This window comes from Crocodylus siamensis, chromosome 4 (genome assembly GCF_052110815.1).
Source record: "Crocodylus siamensis isolate JL-2025a chromosome 4, ASM5211081v1, whole genome shotgun sequence".
Taxonomy (NCBI): Eukaryota; Metazoa; Chordata; order Crocodylia; family Crocodylidae; genus Crocodylus; species Crocodylus siamensis.
The window spans coordinates 69047382-69068560 of record NC_143398.1 but is presented as its reverse complement, the minus strand read 5'-3'; positions in this window follow the sequence as shown (position 1 = coordinate 69068560).

Here is a 21179-nt window from a genome sequence, read left to right as displayed (position 1 = left end):
CAGAGTGTAATGTCCACAAATGAACTGATACATGCATGTATCCTAAAGATGATGCACGATACAAATGGATTTGTTGTGAAGTATACCAAATTTGTGCTCTGGAATCTTCCCAGTGTAGGGGACTGCCTGAGTCCTGTTGTCTGAAGACATAGTCAAAGTAGAGAATGAAGGGATGATGCCTAAGGAGGATACATGAGTGGAACTAGTATTGTGATATTTAGGAACATTGTGAGGATGGGGTAAAGATTAAATATAACCTAGGTTTTATTCCAAAACTAAGTGAATTATTGACACAGCTTCCAGGAAGTAAAATGATGTTGAGCATATGGAATGCTATGCACTGAGTGTTATGTATATATGGTATGTATTTTTCCAGTAGTTGGCACTCTTCTGTATTGTGTTTATCTCTTGTTGTGTTCCTTGAAAAGCATTGTTAGCCCTGCCCCTTTCAATAAAATGGTTGCTCTGTTGCTCCTTGTCAGATCTCACTGAGACAAAAAAACCCTCTGCAATCCACAAAGAAGAAAAGGCAAGATAGATCAAAGAAATAAGGGCATGGGAAACTGAGCTTACTAATGTAATGAGCTTGCATCCTTTTCTCTAAAAATCAGTCCCGCAAAACTGGGGTACATGCATTAAGTAAGGAAGCTGATTTTTCTGTCCAGGGTAGAAAAAGCCTGCTTTGATTTCTGCTTTGCAGTTCAGCAATTGTGGCATTTCTATTTAGGCAACTGAGGGAATCAATTGACTTAATGGCTCATTTTTCTTTACAAGTATTAATGATCACCTCTTCTTTTTAATGGTCTTGATGTTTCACCAATTAAACTCATATTTCTTAGAGCAGTTTTACTATCTGATGGTCTCTCTCCAATTTCACAGATCTGGAGACTCTTTAGCTCTTTTCAGAATCATCAATCCACCCATGGAGACCAGTCTTCAACAGCAACTAGGGTTTTAACTTTTAGTTCAGCCAGAAAGGGAGGGCAAGTCTTTCATAGATTAGGCTCTGTCCCTGCTTTATGCAGCTGAAAATGGAAATATCTTTTTTTATTCTTCATAACATCTTTAAAAAACAAGGTGTGTATTATATTTTAGATTGTGTAGTATGTGAGAAAATATTGCATAACCAAGGTGGAAGCAAAACTCAAAGAAATCACAGGTTGAGCAGCAAGCATTTTTAATAAATCTATCTAGTAAGCAGTACTCTCAATAACTGGAGAATAATGAATGTAATACCTATATTTAAGAAGGGGAGGAATATGATCTAGGCAACTACAGCCCCCACTAATCTGAGAACAGTATGCAAGGCTTTAGATCAAATTATGGAGGAAAGAATAATTAAAGACATGGAGAAAAATGGGATAAAATGCAACATGGGTTTACCAAAGGTATATGATTCTGAATTAACCGGTTTTCTTCCCTTGAAACAAAACTGCTTACAAAGATCAACAAAGTGTCATAGACCTCACATTCAGGAAAGTTTTTAATAAGTCTACAGGAAATTATTAAAGTTGTACTGGAACTTATTAAAGTTGGAGGAGATGAGGATTAATAGAAGAATTGTACAATCCATAATGAACCAGCTAAAGGGAAGATGGCAATGGCTAACTTTTAATAATTGACATTTCTAGATTTGGTGAGATGGACAGATATTCCACAAGTAGGAAATAGGTAATAGGACATATATCTTTGTGAACCTTAATTTTCTTGTAGAATTATGTGTGGAATGATCAAACTTCTGTTGCTTCCTGACTACTGTATAAGCTCTCACTCTGCATTTTTAAAGCATCTAGTACAAAATGCCTCTTATTGTTTCAGGCCCTTTATTAGTAAATAATAATATATCCTCTGTTACAGACTTCACTTGAGTCTAGTACATTGAGGAACTGGAGATGGGCTTAACCTGTGAAGGTCAGAGCCACCTAGAGATCTGAACTTCTCCTTTATGTATAGGAGGCTTGATTTGGGATTTTAGTTTGGTTCAGTTAGAGACTTGGACTAGCCATAAATATCAGATCTTTTTCTGAACTCTACCATGGTTAGAAATCTCTTTGTTTAGATCTGTGTTTTTTTCAGGCATGTGTCTATTTGGTTACTGTATATAATATGGAAACCCAGCCCACTGGCACAGCTGGTCTTAGATCATAGTTTTATGAAATCGGAAGTATATGCATGGGTGCCTATCTATGAATCTATGTTATATGATAGTTTGAGCACTAATATTATTTGTGGTAGTGGTGGTTATTAATAATTATTTGTCTTGAGGCAGTGCCCAAAGATGCCTTACAAGGCCCTTCTGTGCTTGGTTTTGTATTAGGATACATTTTTATCAGAATCCTTGCCCAAAGGGCCCATTTATATCATCAGTCTTGCTAAGTGAGCTTTTTTCAGGATTCTCTGAGCATATGTAGCCTACTGTAGGACAGTATGAAAAGAGACAGAGGGGCAAATTCTGGTCTCAGTTACACCAGCATAAATTCAGAATGACTGTACTCAGGTCAAACGGTTTTCAGTGATGTCACTGAGATCAGTACCTGATGCTCATCTGTGTGGCTTGTGTGTACAAGGAATAATGAATTGCATATACATGCAAAGTCACTGAATTCATCCTAGGAAATGTAAAAGAAACAACTTTGTCATGTTGAGATGATAATTGATTTAACACAGAGAAGGCACAAAGCTCAGTTTGCATTCTGATAAGAAACCTACTTCTTAAATAGGAAAAACATCTTTTATTATCCCAACTGTTGAAAATCAAAGCTATTATGCTCAAAGGAGGAATGAAATGAAAACTGTTCTGTTCAACTTGTAGCCATGGTTTTTTCAGTCTGTCCTTACTGTCAGTATGAGCCTTCCTTTCAAAGATTTTCTCTCATAAAGACAGGCCTTCCTTTTCATTTCTTTTTTAAATTCAATCTCTGATCAGGTTTTTGCCAACCCAATAGCACATGAGGCAGTGGTACAGTGAGATGTGCTACAGCATTATGCTTTTTACTTCCCCAATCAGAAGTAGTATAGCCATCTTAGTGCTGCATTTCTCCTGCTCCTGAGAGTCATATTTTAATGCCAAATACTGTTTTAAACTAGCTACACTACACCCAGTTTGGGAGGGAATATGTATGATGTGCTGCATCTCACTGTGGTGATTCCTAGTGCCATCTTGGGGTGGTGCAGACATACCTCATGGGCTAATTGTCTGTGTGCATTAATTTCCCCTTCCTATGTGTATCTACTGCACAAACCAGAGACATGTTAGATGCCTTCTCTACCGGTGACTTTAGCATAATCAAGCTACTTAGCATAGGGATAGATTGGTAATATCAGTTCTGGTAACAGAATTATCAAAGCATCCATTTTTTGTCTTAGATCATCTGACCTGCCCCCATTCAAGAGCAGTGAACTATCTGTAGGACTGTTTGTGCTCTCTTTCTATGGGTAGTAGAGACTCTCTCTACAAGTTGGTTTATCTCCCAAAGGAGCATATTGTAGATGGGATTGGAGGGACAGGTACACTACACATATTGTCCCCAAGCAATCTTCAAGGAAGCCTCTTCAAAGTTTATTGTTGTATCATGGGGCAGAGCTGTACTAGCGTGTACACTGGTGGAAGACAGTGGAATGATCTTCAGGGAAGGTTAGCTGTGAAATAACCTGGAGTAACTCTGACAAATAAGCAGATGTGAATCAAACAATGGCAGTATCACCAGGATGTGGTGAGTACAGCAGATGGCAATGGCTTCCCACCCTGAAAAGCCACATATATCCTTTGACAGTTCTGTGATGTGGTGAATACAGGTTGTAAGCGTGATCAGCCCTAAGCCAGTCTTTCTCAGAGGCATTGGGTGCTGGCTAGGGACTATGACTTGGGGGATGCCAATGCTCCCTCTGGGACCAAAGCCAAAGGTTCCTAGTCATGAATGGTGCATGGCCCCAGTGGGTGGGGGGGCATGGCTGCGCTGATGGTGGCAGGAGCATAGCAGCAGCGGCGGGAGCCCGGCAGTGGTAAGCATAGAGCTCCTGCAGATGTCGCTGACACTGTTGGCAGCAGGGCGGGGAGCAGTGGCGAGAGCCAACCAGGGGCTGGTGACCACCCTCAGGTACCACCAGCAGCAGTGGCCAGGGCTGATTGTGGACCGTCCATAGATGTTGCCGGCAGCGTTGGTGGTGGGGTGGTGAGCAGCGACCACCCGCAGACGCCACCGACACTGTCTTTTTGCAGGGGGTACACCGCCTTTATGTCACCTTTTTGCAGGGAGTGCACCACCATGCTCAGGGGGTACATGTGCACCCACTTGCACCCCTATGCATTGCCCCTGTTCCTGGTTGAGGGTATAGTCCCTCTGCTCAAGGTCTGACCGATTGCTATATTTGGGGTCAGGAAAGAATTTTACCCCATGGTCAGATTGGTATGGACCACGGAAGATTTTGCCTTCTCTGTAGTGGAGGGGCTGAGACTCTCTACCTGGGATCTCTTGATCATATATTGACAACATTTCATTGAATCATGACATTGGTTGCCATGGCTCCTCTGCTTTTCCTGGGGCAGGTTTGAGGGTTAGGTCTGTGTTGTGTTAGGGTTGATGGTAGTCTTATGTAGAGTTTAAATTATGGATTATATAGAATGGTTTGGACAAGGATGAGTCTGCCTCATTCAGGGGGTTGGCCTAGATTAGGGAGGGTGGTCCTGGGGGGCCACGAGCAGATTTCAAGGGGTCTGCCTGGCCCTGTGCGGGGAGGAGCCACCTTAGGCCCCCAGGGCTGAGACAAGTCCCAAGAAAGGGGCCGGGGTGGGTGCGGGCCCATGCTGTCCTGCCTGGGCCCACAGTCTCCATCTTGTGGGCAGCACTGTGGGTGGGTGGGTAAGGCTCAACACTGGTGCTGCTCAGGTGAATGGGTCCCCAGTACTCCCTACCACCAAACCCAACTCATTGCACCTGGGGCTGTTTGGGTGGGGTTGGAGAACCAGGCCTGCCTTCTAATGTGTAGGGAGTGATGGCGGCTCTGTGGGGCTAAGCAGAATTGCTGGGAGAGGTCAGTTAGCAGCTGCTCTGGTGTAGCAGGCAGATGGGTGAGTGGGGATGCTATGTTCCCCCTGAAGCAGCAGTGCTCTGTCAGTGTGGCTGGAGGTGCTGTTGGGTAGAGGGCTGAGGGGAGGAGATGCAGCTTGCAGCCCAAGGACAGGTCTGGACAAGCTGCTACCACGCTTGTGTGCCCTCTCCCTGCTTTCCGCCCCACCCTGCCTCAGGCAGTTGGGTTTCCCAGCCCTCTGTTGAACTCTCCTTGGCCTCCGTGAGAGCCCAGGAAGGAGGCAGCCCTCCTGTGGACATCCATAGCCAGAGGCTGTTGACCACAGCTGGCCAAGCAGTATCACACACTGACAGGGTGGGCCTCATGTTGCTTGTTGCCTCAGGTGGCCTGCTGAGCTGCAGGGAAGTGGGCTGGTGTAGCACATAGTTTCTGAACCTGTGGTACACGTACCCCTGGGGGTACATGAGACAGAGGCAAGGGGGTATGCAGGCATGGAAAACCCCTGCAGCAAGGGGGCACCACTGCTTGCCCTGCTGCTGCCGGGTTCATGTCTGGCCACTTGCCCTCACCCCAAGCTGGCCAAAGGCTGCTGCAGGAGGGAGAGGGTGGGCACACAGATACCTGCGCACTCCCCACTGACAGACAGGTAAGTTTTCTTTCTTTTTTATCCTGCCTGGGCTTTGGGGCAGACCAAGACCCTCAGAGTGCAGGAGGGGCAGGGCGCTGCCTCGCTCTGTCCTGCACTGTGGGGATTAGCCCCATGACACAGCCCGCCCTGGGCCCAGTTCACTGTGGGCAGGAGGGCTGGCGGTGACACTGGGTTCTTCCCAGAGCTCGGGGCAGGCTGTGGTGATGGGAAGGGGGCTGCTTCCTGTCCCCTCAGTGCCACTGCCACCAAACATGGGGAAAAGCCCTGTGCTGCCACCAGCCTCACCTGTACAAATCCTGGGCTCTGGGGCAGATGCAGCAGGCAGCAGTCAGGCTGCAAACAGCTGCATCGGGCTCCATAGCCCCAGCATCAGCTCCATGCCAGCAACTGCATGTGCACCTTAAAGCAGAGAGTGGGTTTATCCCCACTCTCTGCTCTGAGGCATGCATGTAGTTGTCACCAGCACAGAACTGATGCCGGGGCTGTGGAACCTGGTGCACCTGTTTGCAGCCTGCTTGCTGCAGCTGCCCAGAGCCCAGGCTGGATAAAGGCAGTGCTGGTGGTGGCACAGGGCTTTTCTGGGCTGCACTGCCTCAGGGTCCCCCACCCCACTGTTTGCTTGGAGCCGTGGGATGCTGGAGCCTGGAGCAACTTTAAATTCACCAACAATAATTTGGCATGCCATGCTTTGCGCAACACTGGGTTCAGCCCTCCTAGCTTTGACCAATATCACCTCTAGCCCAGGTACATTCTTGAGCACCCCGGTGTAAAAGGTAGCATCCCTACCCACCCCAGATCAGATATCTGTCATACCACAGCCTTATATACACAGCCCTTCTTCGAACATATGGCACATATTAGTTTGTAAATATAAAATCCCCTGGAAAATTGAGTGTTGGGGTACTTATTAAAATTTTCAGAAGTTAGGGGGTACTTGCTACTTAAAAGGTTGAGAAACACTGGTGTAGCACACTGGTGTGTTGGGGCCTGGAAGCATCAGCAGAGCTACTAGGTGGGTCTTCTAGGGAGGGTAGCACTGCCTGCATGCCCCTTGGCTCTGACTTGGAAGACCTGAGGGTAGAAACTATTCTAATGGGAGGGGGGACCCCTGAAGCTGAGGCCTCTTTTATTAGGAGGGAAGCAAAGCCTTCTCTTTGTCCAAACTGGGAAATATATTTCCAAGCCCTTGCTTGTGCACCGCCATCCACCAATTTATTCACATTGCGGACTCAGAAGGAGTTTCTGGCTCGCTGTTTAAAAGGTCCATTTAATTCCAGAACGTAAAAGGGGAACGTGTGGTTTGTGATTTTAGAGTGTTGAAACTCACTTGCCCCACCTTTCTGAGCATCTCTCAGTGGGGAGAAAAGGCAGATTTGTTAATATGTCTGAATATGATTGTAATTAAGAAGCTACAGGAGAGGATTCATGTTGATACCTTGCAGGTTTTTAATAAGAAAAATATCTAGGAACTGAAACTCTGTTTAAAAATAAACCTCAAAGAGTATCTTTCTGTTGAGCAAATTTGTTTTCAATATGGTGTCCTCAGCACCAGCAACAAGTTTCACATTGAGCAAGTAAAACAAAAGTAATTAAATACATATAAAATTAGGAAAGTGGAAACTTCAAAAAGAAAAGATTTATGTAATGATATTATATCCATACAGGTGAAATGTCATAATTTATTTTACGTCAATTGTAATAATTATAATTTATTTAATATCAATTGTCATTTTTGTACCTATATTATCATTTTTTTTATCTTATGCACTATATGGGCACATCCACCATGCAGGCAAGTATGTTTGCAGCAGCTCAAATACGAGCAGCACAAATTTGTGCTCAGGATTTTTGCCTCAGCACATGTGGCTGGACATGCACTTTGGTGTGGGGCAAGTTGTGTCACTTGGGGCAAACTGACCCTGCCCAGCTCCTTCCAGATCCCCAAATGGCCAGGAGGTCAGCCACCTCATTTGCCCTCCCTCCAACTGGGTCCCAGGTGTCAGCCCTGAGCAGGCTCCTTTGCCTGGGTCCTGCCACTTGTCTCACAAGCAGGAATCCTGGTGTTCCCTATTTAAAAACAGTAAATTCTCTGATTTAAAAAATGCCAAATTTAATACCCCCAAATCGATGCTCTTCCACATTAAAATAAAAAACCACTAGAGAGAGAGAGAGAGAGAGAGAGAGAGAGAGATCAGTTGGGCAATGTTTTATTGATATATTTACAATTTTAAAGCAATTTGGAAGCCTACCAGTGTCTCTTAGAGCTGTGCGAAATTTCACTGGATGTTTGTTTCGACATGCTTTGGGCTTGAAACAGCAAAATCGAAATGAAACAGAAACCTTCAAAACTGCTTTGAAATGAAAGAAGGGCACTTGAAACATTTTGAAAGTTTCAAAACGTTTCAAGTTTCGAAGCTGGGCTTACTTGGCTTTGGCGCCGGTCCCAGTAAGCAACAGCAGCCTCCTACCATCCAGTGCAGATCCAGGGGCCACACCCCCTGCGAGGATTCTGGCACAGCCCCCAGTCCTCCTGGGGGTGTGCTCTGGATGCCAGCATGCTGTCACTGCTGGCTGGGACCAGTGGCAGCACCAATTTTTCCAGTGCTTGGCACAGGCTGCACCCAGTGCCAGTCTCAGCTGGCAGCAGCAGCCTCCTGTCATCCAGCAGGCAGATTCAGGGCCCACCTGTACCCCCAGGAGGAGTCTGGCACAGCCCTGCAGCCCTGCCCTGCCAGATGACAGGAGGCTGCTGTTGCTGGAAAGTGGCAGGAGTTTTGCTTGTCAACACCTTGAGGTGCAGTTTCCCAGAAACTCCTTGAAACTTATCAGACTTCATGCCCTCAGAAGGGGCTACCATCCCTGTACCTTTCATTTGAATCAGGCAAGAAATGACAAAGTTATAGGCAGTTTTATGGTTCCCCATTATAGCCCATAGGCAAAACGTAAAAACAGCATCAAAACAGCAAAGCAGTTTCAACGAAACAAAATGGAACAGTGCTTTCAAAACAAAATGAAACACTGTTCTGTCCAACCATTGAAATGGAAGTCAAAGCAGAATGGTGCTTTTTCGCACAGCCCTAGCTATCATCGTAATAAAATACATTCTAAATATCTTTATGTTTTAATGTTTCCTTTTGGTTTTCTTATCATAAAAAAAATTAGAGCTCTCCCTGACCCCTTCACTAACCAGGATGTCAGGACAGCTACCCCTGAAACCACAGTAACTGCCAGCAGGTCTCATTGTGTCTGGTCCCTGGGCGTGTGATAGAGGGATGTGAGATTTGCATGTGGGGGGTGGTAAGAAGTGCAGCTGGGGATGTGGGGTGTGTGGGTGGGTGTGGGGGTTTTTGGGTGTGTGGGTGTGTGTGGAGGGGATGTGGAGTTTGAGGAGGGGCTGCCATACAACTACCCCCCCACCTCCTGTGGTGCACAGCCCCCAGCACTGGCAGCAACAGCTAGCTGTGCCATGGCTGCTGCAGCACTGTCAGACCCATGGTTTGTGTGGGGAGAATATGCCTGGCCTTACCTGACCTGGCCTGGCCTGACCCGCTGTACTAGCATGCTGAGTGTCAAAGGGGTGATAGTGGGGCTGGCTGGGTTGGATCGGGCTGGGCCCATTCTCCCTGTACCGACCATAAGTCAGGTAGCTTTGCAGCTGGCACAGCCCAGCTGGCGGCTACTGCCAGCACTGGAGGCTGTGCACTTCAGGGGATGTGGGGGGGCAGGCATGTGGCAACCCCCTCTAAAGCCACCCCCACAAATTCCACATCCCCCACACCCCCATCACTCCCCACACACCTCACATCGTCCCACACACCCCACACCCACAACCGCCCCCAGAAACCTCACAGCTCCTCCACCACCAGTTCCAGCTTACCTGGAACAGTGCCTAGGCCAGATCATGCTGCAAGCCTTGCCTGGCTTCTGTTTGCCCTGCATACAGCAGCAGCATGTTAGGGCAGCAGGAGCACCATAAAGACACCCTGGCCAGATGCCAGGAGGTCTGGAGGCACTCTGGTTGCCTCAGGGCATGCTGCAGAACTGTGCCCTGCACCACTTTTTTTCTGTGGTGTTTTTTGGGGGGTTTTTTGATACCTGGAAATCAAGGTATTGAATTTAGAGCTTGTGCTGCAAATATGTAGCACGGGGAACATTTTTTTGTTCTCAGTGTGCCTCTTGTGGCATCTCAAACTGGTTTGAAATGCTGCAACAGGCACATGTGTGCTCATCTGGACATGCACGATATGTGTGTTTAACTGTATAACTATCAGTTTAATACATCTTTTAATTTACTGGATATCCAAAAAAACAGTTGTGGCACAGGTGGGCTGTGGAGTTTTTATAGCATGCTAGGAACGGGCCTCAGAAAGAAAAAGGTTGAGAACCCTTGGACTAGAATAATCTCTGGAGGTCCTTTCCAGTCCTTCTTCTCTATGATTAAGATATGTGCTTATAATTTATTAACTATAAGCATAAGGAATGACACTTAAACTGACCAGATTATTTAGGATCTTTTCTAAGGTATATTATATCATCAAAATTCCTACAGAAACCTTAAAACAGTTTTATGGTCTGTAATACATTTATAGTTTTCTGCTCAATATCCTGTGTTCTATCAGGACTGGAATAAAGTTATATATTCTACTGGAAAGGGAACTGCTTTGATTGCTAATAGTATATAGATCTGCTTTCTGGAACATGCAGTATTAAATTGTACATCTGCCACAGTCCAGGGCTAAATATCACCAGCCAGGAATCTGGACGTAGCTGAATTTTCAGAGAAATATGTTCACATTTCTCTGGTAAGCTTAAAAAAAAAAGGAAGGATTAGATTCAGGACGGGGATTCTTGGTTCTGAGTTCAAATCTGTTCTACTTATGATTTACATGAGTACAGATGAAGCTTATGATATTTAGATATGAATATGGAGCATACATGTAATTTTCCCAGAGCAAATACTAATAGAGTACCCTCTGCATGAAAAGGGTTAGAGAGTCTTCTAGTGCTAGTCCTCCACCTCTGAATTCACTTGTCATCTTCTTTTTAAAGAGAGTTTTAGGCTAGATTTTTCTACCCTTATCTATGAATAGTACCGTTTCCTGTAAGTAGCCTCAAGGTACTGTACAAGCTCCCTGGGGCAGCTATTATATGCTTCTGTAGTGTGTAGAACATACGGTTCCTAGCAACTGATTAAGTCTTTAGGTGCAGCACTAATAAAGACATAGCATTTCTCCCAAGAGAAAGCCATTTGTCTTGGGATTCTACAGGCATACGTATCTGCTGTCCCACATCATGTAACACTGAAGTATGTGGGATAAAATTTGCTAATGCTTTTTCCTAGGACATAATCATGTGTGTCTTGTCCCTGTGGTGATACAAGGAGAGCACCCACAGGCCAGATCCAAAGGTTCCACAGGATGGATCTGATCCATGGGTTGTAGATTGATAAAACCTGCCATAAATGGCTACTCCTGTTTTTATGTGTGTCATAACCCAGGGCAGCCAAGATGTCCTCAGTTGAAACATCTGTTTAAAGTCTCAGGGTAATGATGACAAAAGCTATCCATTAGCCAGAATATTTTAACGGAGGTGATAATTTGGAGTTAGTTCTAGTAACCTGTGTTCATATTTGAGGGACAGATGCTGGTACCATTACTCACATTGGGTAGTAGCTTAATCTATGAGCAAAGAGAGGTAGTTAGCCATGGTAGTCTGCAGTTGGGCAGAGGGCAGGGTTCAAATGCACCTTATAGATCAACAAAATAAGATATATATGCCTGACCTGAACCTAACTGCTTCTCATTTGTGCGCTATGGGCACATCTACATGTCACTGTATGGCAATGTTGCTATGGTGCCGTGCTTTAGTGCTTCCTTTTGGAAGTACTAACGCATGGCACAGTAACTTCCCATACTATGCCACACACATGGCACAATTAGATTTTGCTGCTACATCACCATAGTGGTGCACTAAAATGGGGGAGTGTGCCGCTATGACAACATAGCTGCCTATCATGTGTAGACCCACACGATCACTATGTCACCATAGTACACCATACAGCAATGCAGTGCCCTGGGAATCAAAGTGCCTGATGTGAACCTTATGTAAAGTAACAGCTTATAGTTACAACATGGGCAAAATGGCAAAAAGTTTGTAAATCAACAAAAAAAATGTAAGAATAAATGAACATCCCCAGTAGGAGGATCAAAATAGAAAAACAGGCTAGACATGCATTTATTTGTATTTGAGGGCAAATAAAGTCTTTATACTTGAGCATGGAGCAAAATTCCAATGAAGGATTAAAGTATGTAATTTTTATGAGGGTTTCCATAAAAACTTTCAGGTAAAGGGATGATGGGCTTGGAAAAATTGAATGTGTATGGAAAGAGAAGTTTCCTCTGAGAAAAGTAAGAATGGATTACAGGTGCACCATAAAAGTGCTGTTTCTGATGGCAGAGGCATTAGCCTACAGAGGAAAGACAGAGTATACAGGAGAGTGAGAACTTGTTGAAATAAGGGTCTAAGAGAAGTGGTGGTAGAAAGAAGAGATCTGAGGGTTCCTGGATCTGGATTGTGAGTACACCTCATTGAGAACTGTTTGGCAAAAGATTCTCATCAAAACTCCCAACTGGTCAGAACTAAAACTTGCCAGTCTTGAAGGGAAAGGGTTTTCAGTTCCAGGACAGAATTTCTAGTCAAAGAGAAAAAGAACCATCTCTAAAATACCAAAAATATGGTGACATGCTCAGGTAGTGGCATTTCTAAAGCCAGGGAAAGATCCATCTGACCTGAAGAACTTCAGATCTATGGTTCTGCTATGCCACACATACAAACTGCATGAACGACTGATTCTAAGGCTTTAACATGTTTTTGATAAATTATCTAGGTTTCACACCCATACAACAGGGTACTGAAGACAACCCAAATGAAAAGCTTGGTTTGGGTCCTGATGTCATGATCATCAAAAATGCAGTTTCAGAGGGAGCAGATTTTATTCAGTATACATTGTATTTTTTTAACCCACTCTTACAGTAGCAACAGGCGCAAGGTCCAACCAACGTTAGCAGTCCATTGGACTGGGTTGATTAAGCCACACCAATTTCCATAGGCAATGATACAGAAGACAGTGATGATGTTGCTTGCATAATATTCAACTGCTTTTGACTCCATAGTCCAAATACCTAAGTATCCATTTATGCCTGGGACAACTAGCAGTGGTCTTTGGCATGAGTCTGGGTTAAAGCTCAGACTCACAACTCTGGAGCTGTAGAGAGACACTGGGGGTTTACTGTAGAAATGAATTGCATTTACTTATATAACAGCCTTTTCCAGTGCCGGAATGATGTAAAGAGGCATTTGTGAAGATATGACTTTCAGTAAAGGCAGAGATTACTACATCTAGCATTATATCTCCTTGCTAGCCAGAGTACTATCACTACTCTGGCAGGCTGAGAAGAGAGTAGGGATGGGAAATACTGCTACGGACATCATACAGAGTCTGCCTGGCAGGGGTGCAGCACAGCCCTGCTAGGCAGACCCCAGCTGAGGTCCCATGGTAGTGGGACATTTACTTCAGGCTACCGGCATCTGGCCATGCCCCTCACTCCTGCCCCTCAAGCAGCGAGTAGTGGGTAGCTGTATAATAGAGGTCAATACTAGGGTGGATCTTGAAATTGGCTACAATCAGCAAGCAGAGTGTTAAATTCAGTAGTGTGTCTATGGCATTTAATATCATAGAGAAGTATTGCCAGTGCCAATATTTTCTTTTAAAAAACACCATTACATTATTTTCTTTTATTTTCCTTCTGTATTTTTAAGCTTCACAGTGCATTTTTGTTAGGTTTTCTAGTTTTTTCTGCAACCATGAGAGCTAGACATGGAGTTTATTTTAAAACGAAAACTGAGATTTTCACATAAGCTTATGCCAAGAGGAAATAAGCATAAACCTGCAAGACTTGGCAATGCTGTATATGTTTCAACCCCATATCATGTTCTAGTTCATAAGGTCTGTAAGGGCACTATGGCATCTTGTATTAGAACTCTTCTCAAGTTATTTTTATAGCGTCTCCTCCACATTCATACACACTCAATCCTGCTATTCTGAGACGACTACTGTATTTGTTGCCAAGTATCTATCTGTAACAGCATAGCCTGGTGGTGCATGTTGCCTTCTATGCCAGTTTTTTTGAATAACTGCACACAATAGACAAAGGATTGAGTGAATTGGAACAGGTAGGAAATCCTAGTGTAGCCCTGGTTCTTCAATTATGAAGCAGCCCATTCAATAATCAAGTAGGTAGGAGTCTCTTTGTGATATCTAGTCTATTTGTATGAGGTTTTTATGTTGACTAAAATAGTCACACCCTATTTTACTTTGAATTTAAAGTAAACTGTGTCTGCCTTTGAAAGAGTTCCTGAATTTCATTCTTGGCTAAAATCATGGGGACTATTTTTCAGTTTAAGTATTAGTATTCATAGCAGTCTAATACGATCTAACTGTTGTTATAGATCGACCAGATGACTGAAGGCTGAATTTAGATCCAATTCTTTTCATTTACAGCTTACAATTTTGTATATTGGGTATGTCTACATGTGCGCCCTACTGCACAGTTGTTACTGCACAGTCATTTAGTACTTGCTTTAACAAGTACTAAATGACTGCACAGAAACTGCTATTACTGTGAAGTTCTGGTGGCTCATGGGTATTTCTGACCCTACTGCAGTAGCATCAGTGTCACGGTTCATGCCCACCTACACTACATCACCATAGCAGCAAGCTAGTGTCCCGTGTAGATGAACCTACTAGGGATTTTCTTATGGAAGGCTGCTAACCTCATTTTGAATGTGGCTATTATGTCTCCTCTGGGCTAAGTATAGGTAGTCAAAGAGTCCAAACCCGAATCGATTAAATCTTTGCAGGTTAGTCTAACTTGTGTAGATTGAACCAAGAAGCAAATGAATAGACATTCACTTTTGATTCTGGAAATGCAGCCTCATGCCTACCATGGCTCCGGCTAGAAGCTGGGAGGAGCTAGAGCAAGCCCTCCCTTCCCTTCAGCAGTGATCAGAAGGCTGGATGGAAGCTGAGCTTGGTGGGGAAGGACATGGCCAGGCCCTAGCAGGCCACAGATTATGATTTGGGAGGAGTTTGAACCCCCACCCTGGCCTGCACAGTCCCCAGCTTGGGTGTGCCTAGAGGGGGAAGGGGGAAGCAGCCCTTTCTAGGCTTTTCCCTGTTCACCACTCAAAAGGTGGGGAGCATGGCCAGACCTCAGCCCCTGGCTGAGGGGAGGGAGGAGGGATTTAATCCCCCCTCCCTCCCCTCTGCTGCCAGCATGGGACCCCACCTGGGGTCTGCCTAGCATGAGCACAGCAGCAGCTGCCAGGCTTCCCCCACCCCTTGCCACTCAAGTGGCAGGAGTTGGGGTATGGTAAGATGCTAGTAGCCTGAGGAAAAGCAGTTGGAAGGTTAATCCCCCTTCCCTCCCCTCTCCTACCAGTACAGGACCTCAGCTAGGGTCTGTCCTGAGGTGGCATAACCTGTCAGGCTTCCCCACCCCCTACTCACTGCTTGAGGGGAAGGAGTGAGGGGCATGGCCAGATGCCAGTAGCCTGAGGTAAAGGTCCCAAAACCATGGGACCACAGCTGGGGTCTGCCTAGCAGGGCTGTGCTGTACCCCTGCCAGGCAGACCCTGTCTGAAGTCTGTAGCAGTATTTCCCATCCCTATTTCCTTCTCATCCAGCCAAAGTAGTTATAGTGCTCTGGCTAGCAAGGAGAGGGGTGGGGCCAATCCTGCTCCACCGGAGCAGATAGCACAGCCCAGCCCAGGGCTGCAAGGCATCCTGGGATGCTGGGGGACTGTGAGTTAACTTAAACCAGGAACAGAAGCTCTTTAAATCAGTTTGACCTAAATCAGTTAAGTCTGATACTACATTCAAACAAGTTTATCTTAAACCAGTTTCAGCCATTTGAAAGTATTTTATGTATACTGAACTTCTGTTCTGTTACAGGTTTAAACCAGTTTCTGATCACTTAAATCAGTTTGTGTAACTTCTGTCCCTAGCCCTGTTGTTTTTTTATGTTCATGTTGAAGAGAAATTCCAAGGGCAAACAACAAAGTATGTCAAATTCTGATTGCCCTCAGTTGACATTCTCTTTTTCAAAGAATTGACTACTACTTAAGCAGACCAGTTTTTCACATTTGGACTTTAGAGTAAGGTAATTATTAGGTCATTTAGTAACGCACATCTTCACCTGATGAGGCTGAACGGGGTCTCCTGTCCCAGGGGAATGAAAAATATAAAAAAGGAGGGCTTCCCAGTGTCCATGGGGATAAGAGAGTGTAACAGAATGGTTTGTCCCTTTAAGATGGAACAGTCAGCCTTGTTGAGAAAGTCCAGCTATGGGGCATTTGGACAAGGTGTTGCACATGGGGAGGAAGAACCGGCACCACACTTACAGGTTGGGGAACTCTCCTCTTGCCAGCACGGAGGCGGAAAAGGATCTTGGAGTCGTCATTGACTCCACGATGAACATGGGCCGGCAGTGTGGGGAGGCAGTCAAGAAGGCCAATCGTACCCTATCATGCATCCACAGATGCATCTCGAGCAGGTCCAGGGAGGTGATCCTCCCCCTCTATGCGGCACTGGTCAGGCCGCAGCTGGAGTACTGCGTCCAGTTCTGGGCGCCACACTTCAAGAGGGACGTGGACAATATGGAAAGAGTTCAGAGGAGGGCCACTCGTATGATCAGGGGTCAGCAGGGCAGGCCTTATGAGGATAGGCTACGGGACCTGAACCTGTTTAGCCTCCACAAGAGAAGGCTAAGGGGGGACCTTGTGGCCTGCTACAAACTGGTCAGGGGGGATCAGCAGGTATTGGGGGAGTCCCTGTTCCCCCGTGCACTGCCAGGAGTGACCAGGAATAACGGTCACAAACTGGCGGAGGGTAAGTTTAGATTAGATATTAGGAGGCGCTACTTCACAGTCAGGGTGGCTAGGGCCTGGAACCAGCTTCCAGGGGAAGTGGTGCAGGCTCCTAGCCTGGGGATTTTTAAAAGGAAGTTAGATGAGCACCTTGCCGGGGTCATCTGACCCCGGTGCTCTTTCCTGCTAAGGCAGGGGGTCGGACTAGATGATCTACCTAGGTCCCTTCCGACTCTAGCTACTATGAAACTATGAAACTATGACAATCAGACAGTATAAGCACAAGTGTAACCAGAAGATAGGAGGAAGTAAACTGAAGGTAGAAGCGTGCTGCAAAGAGGGGTCTGAGCAAAAAGGGATCTTCTTGTATCTGGGACAGGGCAGGAATGTTTGATTTTTGTTTGGGGTGTTTTTGTTTTCTTGTTTAAAACACAGTGCTTTGTTTGGGGGAACTGGCTGAGGAGCTCCTCAGGGAGCAAACCATCCAGGATAAGTAACCTGCTTATGGACAAGGAAACAAGCAACAAAACAAGAAAGAGAGTGCATTTACCCAGGGGTAGCTCGGCAAGAGTGAGAGGAGAGTGTGTGTACCAGGGGAAAATAGTATGTAGGATGATAGGGAGAATGGACGATCCAATATTCCTTAGAAGAGTTTAAGTTCAAAGAGCTATGCAAAGTTGCAAGGAAGCTGAGGCCATAAAAAGTGTGAAGGTATATTTTATTCAGTCTGGATCTGTACATTTCTGATGCTAGAATACGTGAAGTGGGATGTGATTTTTGTTTCAGAGGCTTTATAAAATCTGTGTTGATTTGCTTCAGTTATTATGTGATGCTGAAGAGAATGTTTTCTAGAATAAGCCCAGAGTAACAACATTTGTTCCATAATCTACTTATGCACAGGCTGGGGTGGTACAGCACTGCTGCTGCCAGGATTGGCCCATCAAGGAAACCCCCAGTGTCCAGGAACAGGCAGCAGCTGGGCTCAGTGTCGGGTTAATCACCAATGCCCGCGGACCATGCAGGCACCACCTGCCCATTGCCTAGTGTATCCTCACCTTTAACTGGGGGTGTCACATGCACCTACTTCGCCTGCCACGACTTTGATGTTAACGGAGTTGGTTCAGATGTCCGGCGCACGCAGTCCAATTATGAATCTCACCAGTGTCATGTAGGTCCCGAACTTCTGAGGGCTCTGCGACCCCTACACCCTCGCCCGTTCCACTGGGTGGTGGCTGACTGTCTGGTCCGGCCAAGTATCCGCACGTCACTCAGATAGTCCATAAAAGAAAAAGAAAAATCAACACAAGCACTACGACCAAGAGGGTTTCCTTGATCAGAGCAGCTGCTCCAGCCGTCTGCAGTCATCCTCCAATACCAACTTGCCCTCTATGGGGGCGACCCCCCTTTTTGGCTCTCAAAGAGTCCCTTTGGAGGGCTTGATCAATTTGCCCTTTCGCAGTTAAAGCTCCCTGTTGAGCTGCACCCCTATTACAAGAGCTATGGTACCCAAAGTCAAATAGTGCCCCTTCTATTAGGGTCTTTACGGTACCCAGCTCCAGCTGGGCTCCAGTCACTCCCAGCCGGTAAACAAACAGTCCTGTGCCCCGGAGGGGCCAGCAGACTGGGCTCAAAAACCCTGCTGGGGCTTAGCCCTTCGCCAGAGGTTCCTACCGGCACTCAGCGTTGCTCGCATCCTTTGCAGTGTATGCCGGCGTGTTCCATCACCTCCACGTCCTCCTTCTGGTTCCGCGTTGCCTCTGCTTGTCAGCCCTAGCCTCTCTTTTATGCCAGCGAAGGAAGTACCGGCCCCTCCCTTCCCCACACTCCCAACCCCCTTTTGAAGCGTGGGGATGCTGATACATGAAACTCTGGGTGCTTTATTTAAAACACCTCCCTCCCCAATCCTGGAGCATGTGTAAAAATGCCCACAGGTACTAGATTTAATGTGCTTTAGCTAAAGCACAGTAGTGCACATGTAGATGCTGCCAGTCAGTCAGTCCATTAGGGGGCCAGCCTCAGGTCAGAGACAGAGCACTGTGGTTGAGAGCCCCTCTATCCATGGGGCAGCTGTGGCTCCTCTTCAGGTCCTGCCTGGTCTTTAACCTCCTGGCCTGCCTTCTGGGCCCTGGGTGTGAGGGAGAGAAAGAGCCAGCAGAAAGCAGTGAGGGAGTCACTTCACTACATAGCTCACTATAATTCACCTGATTCCTTCTCAACTCCTCATTTCACAGGTGTTATCCTCTCTCCTTTTTTAATGGTCTTTGTTCTACTAATTAGGCTATCTTTTCTTCTGCCATTCTGCTGTCTGTTAGCTGCTCCTCTTAATGTCGCTCCTATTTCGTCATGCCAAAGACTTTTTTTTCAACTCTAGCTAAAAATATTAATCCAGGCATGAAAAGATTAATTCAGGGGACCATCAACTCAACTGTGGAAACAACTTTCAGTGAAGCATTGGATGCACTGTCAAGATGCTGAACAAGGCTAGATTTTGTTTTATGAATCTGAAAGAGATGTATGTTTAATTTTAATGAAAATAGGACTAAAGGAACAACATCCTTTGATTATTTTTGCCTAGTTTGTTGTATTTTTATACATAGTCTATGATATACAAAGTAATGCACATTCCAATAGTTATATTGGTTTGTGCTTTGATTTTGAACTGGAAAATGTGTGTTATGTGATGATGCACCGCACCATCTTCACTCCCCTTTCCAAAATCATAGATCACCCCATAGTCTTAGCATTATAAGAACCAGATGGTTTTACCTGGGTTGTGGGACAAGTGCCATGGGATTTTTCTGATAAGGTGTCTCAATTTAGTCACAAGTTTATTACCCAATCAAAACAGTCAAAATGACATCAGAATATTCCTGGACTTGTGTTTACTCTATGCTGGTGTGCTGGCCTCACCCAGTCACTACGCTCAAGTAACTGACTCAGATTTGACTGATAACTTCATGATGCCAAGCTGTTAGGCAAGTCAGTATTTATATTTCTGATTCTCAAAGGCAAAGTATTTAATTTTTATGTACCGGTGTGGTAGTCTAAATTATTAAGAAGGGTCTGCAGGAGAGTCAGAGTAATTTGGCATGCACAGTTAAATAGGGATCCAAAACTAGCTGATTATGGTGCTAATGCTTTAATCCATTCAGAACTGTTACCTTGACCCTTTGGTTGCCCTTGTAGGAGGCATTTTAAGGACATCTAGCATAGATACAAAAGATGTAACTGTTAAAATACATTCATATAAAACACACCAATTATTTAGCAATGAATCCACAGTATAGGGGTGTCAAACTCATTAGGCCTTGTGGGCTGGATGAGTGGTGCTGGTCCATGCGCCAGACCAGGCCCACAGACTGGCCCCAAGCACAGCTGACAGCCTGAGTCCAATCTAAGACGCATGGATGGCACCAGGGTCTGGATGATAGGGCATCATGTGCTGGACTTGGCCTGTGAGCCATATCTTTTACACCATTGCCAGAATGGGAATATATTTGGCACTGCTTCTCTTCTTACCAGTTTGAAAGAGGTGTACCAGTCTACTCCTACGAAAGTCCATTTTTCTTTCTTCATAAAGTTCATAAAAAATGAACAGGCCTGGTGATTTTAGGTAAATGACCTATAAGATAAATGCTGCCAGGCTGAGGAAGAACTGGGATTCTTCTGGGATTTGCTTGTAGTTGCTGTTTAGTGGGTTCTTTTCTGACAAGAACAGTTCAAAACAAATCCCAGCAGCCCTAGTAAATTATCTCAGGAAATACAGCCGTTGAATGTAAAACTGTGCCTGCAAAACTGCATATGGGCTTAGGGCTGGGCTAAAATTCAGGACTAAATAGTATTATACCATCTAAACTCACTGTAGCTGTATACATGATCTTCAACTGTGCTGGTCTTTTGACCTGAACAATTTGAACTGTAAGAAAGAAGAAACCTTGATGTTGTTCCATTTCTAGCACAATTTAAAGTAATTTCTGGCTTGTTTTAAGTTGTTTCCAGCTTTAAGGATCAGCCAGGGGCTATTCTAATTGTTGGGGATCTCTGCAGTCATGCAACAAGGTTTACAGTGACTTGGGGGTTGTTTTATGTTCTGAGTGATAAACCCAGATAATGAAGTGAGAAGAAAATGTGGAAACAAACACTGGACTACAAAGTGTTCCTTTATACCATGCAAAATCTTTGCATACTAACTGCTGAAAGACCATTGTGTGCATGTTTGTACTCAATTTCTTTGTCAAACTCTCTTACATTTTTAACCCATTTTTCTTTAGGCGTTTCTTTTTTTTCCTTTTGGCCAAATATTTCATATAAAACAATGCTAAAATTCATCAATGTTGAATGAATATCAGTCATCCAAGACAACTTGTTTTTGTGTAGTTTCTGGTACAATGCAAGTTCTACTCTAGTAATATACCCATTCCAAATAAAACTCTATATACAACTGGATTTATCTTTTTAAAGTCAATGCTAGATGTGGTTGTTTCATTTCTCTTAAAGATCCTGTAAAATAAGTTTACATGGCACTTAAACTTCTCTCATGATTCATTTGTGACTATTTACGTATTTGAATAGTTGG